We start from the raw sequence: 11,659 nt of genomic DNA on the forward strand, positions 1-11,659 counted from the left end.
CTGCTTATGAAGGAGTTCAAGCTGCCTCAGAGGTGATTGGCACAGAAGCACAGCTCCTCCTGGCACCCCGACTACCAGTGCTGGGGTGGATATTTAAAGGGAAGGTCCCCTCTACCCACTACGCCACCGATGCCACATGGAGCAAGTGGATTGCCCTCATCACACAGCGCGCCCATATCGGAAACCCAAATCGCCCTGGGATTTTGGAAATAATTACAAACTGGCCAGAAGGTGAAAATTTTGGTCTTGCCGATGAAGAGGAGCAAAATGAAGTGACCAGGGCTGATAAAGCCCCAGTATACAACCAACTGCCAGCAGATGAAACTCGCTACGCTCTTTTCACTGACGGTTCCTGTCACATCGTGGGGATGAACCGGAATTGGAAAGTAGCTGTATGGAACCCCACACAACAGGTTGCACAAGCTACTGAAGGAGAAGGTGGATCAAGTCAACTTGCTGAACTCAAAGTCCTTCAGCTGGCCCTGGACATTGCTGAAAGAGAGAAGTGGCCAAAGCTTTACATTAACACTGATTCATGGATGGTAGCCAATGCTCTGTGGGGCTGGCTGGAAAGATGGAAAAAAGCTAACTGGCAACAGAGGGGAAAACCAATCTGGGCTGCTGAGGAGTGGAAAGACATTGCCGGTCGGGTAGAGAAGCTACCCGTAAAGGTCCGTCATGTAGATGCCCATGTCCCCAAGAGTCGGACTAATGAGGAGCACCAACACAATGAGCAGGTAGATCAGGCTGAAAGGATAGAGGTGTCACAGATAGACTTAAACTGGCAACACAAGGGAGAGTTGTTCCTGGCTCGATGGGCCCACGATGCCTCAGGTCATCAATGCAGAGATGCTACCTATAAGTGGGCATGAGACCGAGGGGTGGATCTCACCCTGGACAGTATTTCCCAGGTTATCCATGACTGTGAGACGTGTGCTGCCATCAAGTAAGCCAAGCGAGTGAAGCCCCTCTGGTATGGGGGGTGGTGGTCCAAATATAAGTATGGGGAGGCCTGGCAGATTGACTACATCACACTGCCTCAGACACGCCAAGGCAAGCGCTACGTGCCGACCATGGTGGAAGCCACCACTGGATGGTTGACGACCTACCCTGTGCCTCACGCCACTGCCTGCTACAACATCGTGGGCCTAGAAAAGCAAGTCCTTTGGAGACATGGTACCACTGAGAGAATTGAGTCAGACAATAGAACTCATTTCAAGAACAGCCTCATAAACACCTGGGCCAGAGAACACAGCATCGAGTGGTTGTACCACATTCCGTATCATGCACCAGCAGCTGGGAAAGTGGAACGGTGCAATGGGCTGCTTAAAACCACCTTGAAGGCACTGGGTGGTGGGGACTTTCAAGAACTGGGAGATTAATCTACCAAAGACCATGTGTTTAGTGAACACCCGAGGTTCCACTAATCGAGCAGGCCCTGCCCAGTCTGAGCCCTTGAGAACACCAGATGGGGATAAGGTTCCAGTTGTGCACAGGAGAGGTATGCTAAGAAAAACTGTTTGGGTAAACTCTGCCTTCAGCAAAGACAATCCAATTTGTGGGGTGGTTTTCCCTCCAGGACCGGGTTGTACCTGGTAGGTCATGCAAAGGGATGGAAAGACCCGATGCATACCCCAAGGAGACCTTGTTTTAGGGTGAACTACCTATGATACTGTGCCTGTATCTGTAACTGTATAGATATCTATAATTTGAAGATTTTAATTTGATTTGGCATGATGGTATAGGAAAATTTGGCGTGGATAATGTTGGGGGTTGGTTCTTTCCCTTTTCCCTCTGTGGAATTTTCCCCACTGTCATGCTAAGATACCTGTTGACTGCACCCTGGTGGCAAGGGGGAGGGGAGAGAGGAGGGAAATCCCACGAGATTCAAACAGCCAGAAGAGGAATTGGAAGGTTCTGGCTCCGCCCATTTCCCCCGCGGAGTTCCGATGAGAAGGACGATCCCCTCCTCTGCCCTATCCCTGCCATCCCAGCACCGGGGGCCACCTCACTGCTGAGGGGAGGTTTCTTCTCACCTTATCCTGCCACCATTCAGCACTCTGCTGAGCACTGGGACTGACACCGTGAGTGGAAGAGTCTCTCCATCTCTCTCTCCCCCCTGGGACAGCGCTGCCATCACCCCCAGCCCTCCTGCGGCTCTGCGGGACCTGCTCGCCCCCAGCACCAGGAACTGCAGCTCAGGGAAAAGGTGCCTGCAGCCAAAAAACACTGGGACTGAGTTACTGTTCTGTTTGTGGGTAATTTCATAGCTGCTGTTGTTCTTGTTTGTCTTGTTAAATATACTAGTAAAAAACTGTTATTCCTACCACCATATCTTTGCCTTAGAGCTCCCTTAATTTCAAAATCATAATAATCTATAGGAAAGAAGGATCACATTTTTAAGTTCAAAGGGAGGCTTCTGGTTTCCTTAGCAAACACCTGTCTTTCAAACCAGGACACACACTTAAAAACTCAAATCTAGATTTGTTACTATTTTTTTGTTCTTACACACTGGACCCTTCCACTGTAACTAGTCAATAGAAAGATACCAAATTCTCTCAAAAGCATTTTCTTTTTTACAAGACCTTTCCCCAAAAATTGCTTGAATTGGTGTTCTATCTCTTTTTTCTGAAACTTCTCTCTGGGCCACCCACTGCCCTCTAGACAGTGGCACTTATCCAATAACATGCCAAGAAAACTTTACAAGCTCTAGCTTTTCCTCATCTATAGCCTCCCAGATCCTGTTCTTTTACCCACTAAAGCCTTTGGCAAAACTCCATATGATTTCAATGGAAGCAAAATCAGGTTGCTGATGGATAAATGCACTTCTTCCATCAAATTCCCATAACAGATATAGAGTTGGTAACTGTGTGTGCCTTTTCTTTTTCTCTATGGTATTAAAAGAATACTGCAAAAGTATCATAACTGTATAATGCTGTACGTGTCTCTAACACTATTTTCTGAATCTTACACAAAGTACTTGGCTTCTTCCATTTTACTTCTTCTGATTTCAGGTTCACATTCCAACAACCACTTGCAGAATTAAAAAGGACTGACTATCTTGGCCAAATGAAAAAGTACATTCCTGATATGGCATCCAGCTGAGAATTTGAATAGGAAGCAATATACTCAAAAGGCATTCTGTGTCTTCCTCCAACCCATCATCCCACCAATTTTTTGTTCTCTCAGCACCTTCAGACTAAGCATCAGCAGTTTCTTTGCAGGATTACATTTGTCCAAGATATTTTATTACCTTAACCATTTGTTTGTAATGCTGGTTGCTGAATGCAACCTTTCAAAGGCATGCATGAAGAGAAGGGAAAAGATCTGAATGCAATAAGCTGGCCTGAACGTCAGCCTAGAATGTGTGGTGAACTGTTCTTTGAATTACAGATTTATGAAGTGTCTCTGCAACCTTCTCTGTCAGTGCATTGCTTGGTTACTTTTGTTCACTTAGTTTTGCGTGGTTAATATCAGCTGCTGATCTGCCCACCAAAACTACCCTGCTGTAGCAGGGCCTTTCCAGTAAACAGCCCTTTTCTGCAATTTCCCCCTCATCCTGCTGCCACAGCAGATATATTCCTGAGGAGACCAAACACAGCATTCCTTGCAGGAGACATTTATTTTGCTATGATTGGCAAACTCTGTTGAAGAGGGTAATCAAACAAGTCATATAGGCTTAACAATGGATATAAATAAAACAGACATCAAAGTGAACATAAGCCGTGATAGTTAAGACTTGTGCCACCAGTGCCCACCAGACAGAGAGACTTGGGATCTGGGAGCTCTCTCTCTTCTCCTGTTGTGGAGCCAGCCAGATAAACAGGGGAAGTTTGACTGCTGTAGTATGTCTTTAATCATACTAAAGTGCATTTATTATGGAGACAAAAATCAAGTTACTTGACAAAATGTCATCATGGAAAACCTAAAATATGATGAAAGATCAATTGACACTGTTGTAGGCTTACTTAATCACATATAATTGCTTTATTTACCAATGAATTCCAATTAATGAGCTATGATGTCAAGTGCACATTTTAATGGGACTTAAAATTATATAACCAATATTTATGAATTTGCAGTGCTGAATAATTCTCATTGTTAGTTTTCATTAGTAACAGATCAGTCTGTGCTCTATCCATTTTCATCTTGGGCCAAAACTGTTTTCATTTATTGCATGTCCAAAGGAAGTGACAGTCTTCATTTAGTCAGTCAGACAAGATATCATAACTATACCCTGCACATCTGCAACACTCAGGTATAGCTAGAGAAAGAGGAATTTTTTTTTATATTGTCATAAGTCAAAAAGAAATAAAAGTACTTGTGTTTTAGTACCTTTAATATAATTATTATCTTATAAGGCTTTGTCTTGCAGAATAATCTCTATAAGGCATTGTTTGGATTTTGGAAATAGGAGCTGCAAACCTGATCTGGAACATAAAGTCCAGAATCAAACAACTTCCAAATTAAAACAAACAAACAAATAAATAAATAAATGCCAAGATTTTACAAAAGTCCTTTTACAAAGGACTCCGAGGTTTTACAAAAATCCAGTTGTGGTAGACATTTTGTTTTTGGCATCCATTTTGGTACAATTCCCCATGGGAACCCTAGAAAGCACAGAATTAAGGACCCTAGAGATTTTACACACAAGAGCTCACAGTAGTGGTTAACAAAGAATCCAAGAAAACCCATGTCTTTCTGACACAGGTTATTTTCACAGGCAGGCAACTTAGCATCTCTAATAACTAGGTTTATCAAAACATGTTGTGATAACTCTGCCAGAGATGCACCATTGCATCACAAGAGTAGCAAAATCATACACGTCTCTAGCAGTCCCAAAATCTCTCTGTGAAGCTGTGCAGATGTCAGACCTGAGTTTCTTTTCTTGTTAATGCAACCACAAGTTTCCTTGGGTTTACCAATATCTCCTACACATTTTGCATTCCTACACATTAACAGAGCAAGACCTTTTCTTAAAATATCTCACCATAACTCTTCTTTGCTTTTTCCATTGTACTACTCTAGTCTCACCAGAGACCCAGAAAGAATCTTACCCTACAGTCATAACAGGAACGACACAACTGCCCTTTATCAGGATTTCTCCCTATCAGGATTTTTTCCTATAAGGGAAGATCTTTCATATATTCTATGACATCCAAACAAAATTTCTAGCTGCTTCAAGCAGCCCAGGACCTCACCCTCTATTGGAGAGAATACTAGTGCTGCTGGCAGGCTACAAGGGTGTAAACAACAAACACAAAAGAGAGTGAGAGAGTAAGAGTAGCTCAAGAAAACATGTGCTGGAGCATTTGGAACCAGAAGTATTTACTCATGACAGAAGGGTACCAGCCACAATGTGGCACTCAAGCAATATCAATAGCAGTGCCAAAAGATATGGGATAACGAAGAACAGGAATATGGGCTTTTTTGTGCTGCACAATGGGGCAAGAGTTTCCAAAATAAATGTTTCGAAGGCAGAAATGCCCACACAAACCACTGGTAACTCTGCATGCTGAGTAATAAATAACCATCTGAGAATTTGCTCTGCACTGTTTATTTCTCTACAAGATTTTTTGTATTATAACCAAAACATTAATTCAGATACTTAAAATTTCCTTTAGAACTAGACAACTGATTCCACAATACTCATATCCTCAATACTCAGAGTGTCTCAGGAATGGTTATGGCAACATTAATTAAGTGCCCTCACAGACTCCAAGGGAATCAGGGATGGAAAAGTCATTTTGAATTCAGTCCTTTGAGTCCCTCTTCATGCTATCTTTTTTGGTTTAACCTCCAGAAAGACAGAAATTATAGCAGAGATTGTTATTAAAGGAAAAGGCAAACATCCTGAACAGTGCAGTAGTTAGTTTTGTGAAATCCCACTGTTGTGTTTGCATATTTCTAAAGTATTTTACAGCAAGACTGCTATCTACAAAATACAAAGGGTGATTCTACACAGTCACAGCTATGTAAAGAATATTTTGCTCATACAAATGTCACTCCATTATGTACTGGTTTGAAAAGCAAAACCAGTGAGACTTCAAGTCAGTAATACAGTTTTTAATAGGGAAGGAAAAAAAAAGATAAAAAACCAAAATACATGCAATAATAAAAATAAAACCACTGACAGAGTCAGGATACAACCTGATACCCTGTCAGTCAGGGTGCTGGTGCAGTTTTCCTCCAAAGGGTCCAGCGATGATGTGGATAAGAACCTGGTTCTTCCTCTGGAATCCAGTGGAAAAAGGCTGCCTTTGGCGTTCTAAACCTCAGTTTTTATCTAGGTAGGAAAGGCTTGGCTCGTCCTCCTGGCTGGAGCATCTCCCAATGGGATGATGTAATCTTATCAGTTATAGAGTAGGACTCAATGGCCCATTAACAGAAGATACTTCGCACAGAGATAAGGATGATCACCCTTATCAGTTATGGCCCATCAACAGAAGACATTTCCCACAGAGATAAGGATGATCACCCTTCTCAGATGGTAATAGAATATGTATGTTGTATTGTAAACCAGGACACATTACATCACAAAGGGTAAATGAATGACAGGATAAGGGAAAGAAACAGCTGGGCATCATATGGGGAGATGCAAAAAAACTGGACCACACTACTGAAAATATAAAGTCATTTCAACAGGACTATGTCTTGTCAACATCTAAACCACTTCCAGACACAAAGGAAATAAATAACATTATAAACCAAAAAAGTGAAAAACACACACCACACTCCTTGCAGTATTTTGATACTCAAGAAATTAACAACAAACTGTTTAATATAAAATAGTTTCCCCATTATTGATGCTAATGTGACTTAAATAACTCATTCAGTACAATGATGGGCTCCAAGGAGAACTAAGAAATAGATACTAGCACTCAGGAAAACCTGCGAGAAGTATGAATGTGAGCTAGCTAGCCCTAGAATGCTAAGAAATTGGCTCCTCAGTTACAGTAGTTTGCAAAGTAACTGCAACACCTCATTAGAGAGGTGTGTGAGAAAGGAAAATCAAAACCAGTAAAGGACCTAAGTTTATAAACAGTGAGTAAAGTAGCAATGGTAATGGTTTCCAGCATGATTTAATCAGCCTGCACAAATGAGGCCAAACATTGGTCTTTGTTCAGATGTTTTAACTATTCACAATGGACTATGAATTCAACTAAATTAGCACTTTTTGTTGGTTCTACAAGGTTGTAGAGACTTTCCATACCATGAAACAGGTTAGGCAAACTAAGGATGACCTGTAACCTGGTCATGGCAAATTTGGAACAGCTACTGTTTTACATGTTCATTTCTCCTACTTTGATGGCCGCCCAAGTGGCATGGTTTCCTTTTACTGCTTTCACAGATAACCTCCCTTCCAAACAAATATGTATGAAAGTGGGATCTGAATAATTCTGGTGAGAACTTTGATACACATGTATGTTTGCAATTCATGGTGCTGTTCAGCACTCTCCACACCAAATTCCTTGGTTTGTACCAATAGTGTTGAAATACTAATAGAGGGCATTATGACCTCTGTAAAATTATGTTTTGTTTAAATATATATTAAAATATTTTATCCGTCTACTTCTGCTTCTAATGAAATTTGGTTCAAATGGAATTGGTAGGAAGAACCAAATTAGAACTCCTCTTACCAAACTATTTAAATGTCCTGTGATTTGTCTTTTCCAAATTCTTCTGTGATGTGCTTTAATCTCTCAGGAAATAAAAACCTACACAAAAATGTCACCAAAACAGATTTATGACCAGAGCTGCTGTTGTTCACCTTTTTACTTTGTTAACAGAATGACCCTATGTCAGCAAATCACGGTGGTTTTCAGCATCATATAAAATTACTTTTTAAGACATAGTCTGCTTAATTTTACTTTGAGTACTTAGTAATAAAGTATCTAGAAAGAAGGAGAAATAGTTATAAAATATTATAAAATATAGGACCATGTTCTATAATTGTGGTATAAAATATTAACAGGAATTATGATGCATAATTATATAGTATAGTGTACCTTTTTTCTCAGAGGAAAAAGAAATAATAACTTTCTAGTTGTTTTAGGACATAGAAAATGTTATGGGAATGATGGGCTTCTATAAACAACTCAAAACCAAGTATAAGCTCTATGTACATAGCTGTGAAATTATTACTGAATGTTGTTGCTTTGTGTATCTTCTACTCAAATTACAAAAATCTAATCAGCATAAATGAGCAAATGATTGCTTTTTGTTTGACTGAAAATTCTTAAAATATTAGACTGAATAATTTCTTGTTTGCTTTTTTCACCTTAGAAGAAAACTGGGGAAAAATAATCATTTTCCTGCACATTCAACATTTGATTTGAACATTGACAGAACATTACATGCAACATTCGTACAAAAAGCGAAGAAAGAGACAAAAGGAGAATGCTCCTTTTTTATCTCAATACTACATTTTTATCTCCCAGCGCCAAAACCTCCTCACTTACTTTGTCCACATTCCTCAGGCCTAGTCATTCATCTCCACTTATCTATTCTCCTCAAATGCCAAAATGGTAATTTGACTAACAAAACCCCCATTATTTATTCACATTGGTCAGGAATAGATAATTCAATTTGGACCTGATTTTTTTAAATATTCAGCTACTGAACCAAAAATCAGTTGGTAGCACAATACTCAGCCAAGGAAATCTGGGCTGAAGTTAATAATTTTATTTGATGGAAGACTTGACTTGGTGAGAGCTTACATTGGGAAGATACATGTACTACAAACACATACACACTATATCTGACAAAGAGTGGAAGGACCATCTGCAATGAATAATAAAATATTTCCATTTTCAACTCGGAAGTTATACACTTGAATCTTAATCGAAGAGAAATGTTTCCCATTTAGAATGGAGAATGCTTTTGGACTGATAAGGACAAAAGTTAGTTTCCTAAGTGACCAAAGCTGAACTCAGAGCTGTAGTATTCAAAGTTTATATTTTCTTTAACTGTGATTATATAATCTCACAGATAATAAATCAGCATGCATTTGGCAGTCTGGCTTTATGTAGGTTGAGTTTAATATGTTGGCATGCTCTGTTTGACTCAGGAGTTAAGATAATTTGTAAAAAAGCCACCAAAAAAAATTGAACAAATTTCCTTCATTATCAGTAAGAGCATGTTTTTAAAAATCTGCTTACCGGGTTTAAAAGGTCAGCTGTCTTGACTTTCCTTATTACTGTCTCCCCTAGAGTACAGATTTTGTTCACACTTCTGGCATGACTATTAGCAGGATATGATGTAAAGGTTTCACTCCTATGAACTTACAAAGTCTCTGGAAAGGGCAAAAAACTCTCATATCTTAAGACTGCAGACTAGCTCGAAGACAGAAAATGAAAAGCTGAAATATGCTATAGCAAAGGATGTAAAGCTAAACCTGAGCTTTGCAGCCATTATTTGATACCCTTTTTGCACCAATGTGTCCTGTACCCTTCAATGCCACTTTTTATCAATATTCTGTTATCAAAACTCCATTCAGTGTTTTGTCAGCATAGGCATGTTTTCAAGGTGATATTCTGCCTATGTCCACCAAATGAACTTCAAATTTCTTCCACCATCCAGATTTCTGAAGCCTACTCTGTGAAAATAACCCATGTTCCATTCTTATTTCAGTCAAGAAGTAAGAAGATGCCTGACCCTATTTCCCTTTAAGCAATTTGTTTTTCTGTCTTCAGCTCTTTTTCTCCAGGGAAGACTCTTCTGGCACTGCTTCATTTTCTCCAGCTTTATGCCAATATTAAGCTAAACACTGAGTTCAACTCCTTGTCACCACTGTCAGAGAAGTCCAGGAGAGAGCTCCTGCCCATGCTTAGCCTATTTCCTCCCTGGGAAATATCCATTTGCCTTGGGCCACTTGTCTTCCAAGCACAGGCAGTCTGATAACTCCAGACAGTCTTATCCTGTAATCAGGCAGTACTTTTTAAGGCTTTCTCACTGCAGTGGTTCTCTCCCTGTCTAACATTTGATAAGATAACCAACAGAGAGAATAAAAAAAAAGAGAGAAGGGTCTTATCAAAAGAAAGGGGGGGATCATATCAAAGTGTGTAAATAGTGGATGAGGTGGAGTTAAAAAGATGGAGCCAGAGTCATCTCAGAGGGATGCACAGACAGAATAAGAGGCAGTGGACAGAAAGTGAAATACAGAAAGCTCCATTTGAATGGAAACAAAAAAAAAAGTTTTCTTTTACTTTAAGGCTGGGCAGACATTGGAAAAGATGCCCAGAGAGATTGTGGAGTTGTCATCCTTAAGTATGTCAAAGCCCAGCTGGATGTGGTTCTAAACATGTTGCTTTCAACATGCAGACTGAAATAGAGACTTAGAGAGCTCTGTGCCACTCTGGGATTCAGGGACAAAGATGTGTAGGACTGAATCTAGGTGCACAGAAGCAAAGATGAAGTCCAGAATAAGAACTAATGAAAATACAGATTTGGATTATGCAGGGTGGAGGATAAAAATACACTTTAGGAAGCTAGGGTGAGAAACAGGTAACACAGAGGAAAGAATGAAGAGAAGCATGGTAGGACATCCCTACCAGGCAAATCTAGAAGCTCAAGTTACCAACACTTACTTAAACATCTAAGCCAGCACTCTTGCTGAACAGGCATCTTGACCTGGTGGGACTGTAAGTCTTTGCTTGGGCACTTCTCAGCCTAGCAATCAGTGGGTAACAACCCAAACATTGGTTCAGTAGATGCTAAGAAACACACTGAACTGATTTATTAGTGTGAAATGTCTGTAAATGCAGAAGGAATGCCAAATTGTTAAAAGTGACCCTTCCTTCTCAAGCTCCTTCTCAAAATACATATTATTAATTAGCTTCTTGTGCTACTGGAGGTTTGTCCAAGTTTTCAAGTCCTAACACAGACCTCCCATTAGCCATCACCAAACCAACTTTCACCAACTTCCCTTCCCTCCCCAGTAGTTTGTGAAATCCCCAGTTTGTGAAAGTCAAAGCAATCCAGGAAAAGGGTGATATGTAAACAAATGAGGAACATGTGTTTCCAAATGGGAAAGGGGTAATGCAGACAGTGAAATTAGAACAGCACGGCCTGAGCAAGCAGTTGTGGTAACAGAGGAGTGGGAGGGTTGCAAAGGCACTAGAAGGAGCTGACAAGGAAGCAAGGGGTAAAACTCAGGTACTAGATGATCACTGTATTTCCCAGATCCAGGCAGGCCTGGATTTTGATTTTTTTTCTTTGATGCAGCTAATATGGATTCCTCTGTCTTCTAGTATGTATTTGTTTAACTCAAAAAGCAGTCATATGGGAACAATTTCCACTCTGTTCACAATCAGCAGGACCATAATGGCAGGTGGTTGCAGGGATGGGCTGAGAAGCATGGAAAGAATCAAAGGCAGCACCTGCTTGGGTGAAATATTGTTTCTACTTTTTCATTTCCATCCATATTGAACTTATTTTTTAAGGGCACACTTCAGGTGAATATGCTTTAGTATTTAAAAACCAATCAGTCTAAAGCATGATTAGTAGGTTTCTCATGGGCTAGAATCAGTATATCCCTCTAAACTTTCACTTAGAAACTCTGAACATGTGCACTGAAAGAGAAGCATGGAGCATATTATCTTCTGCTTTATGCACCCTTTTAGCAATATAGATGGGCCTAAAGAAGTGCTTACTCAGT

Source organism: Cinclus cinclus, chromosome 2 (genome assembly GCF_963662255.1).
Source record: "Cinclus cinclus chromosome 2, bCinCin1.1, whole genome shotgun sequence".
Taxonomy (NCBI): domain Eukaryota; kingdom Metazoa; phylum Chordata; class Aves; order Passeriformes; family Cinclidae; genus Cinclus; species Cinclus cinclus.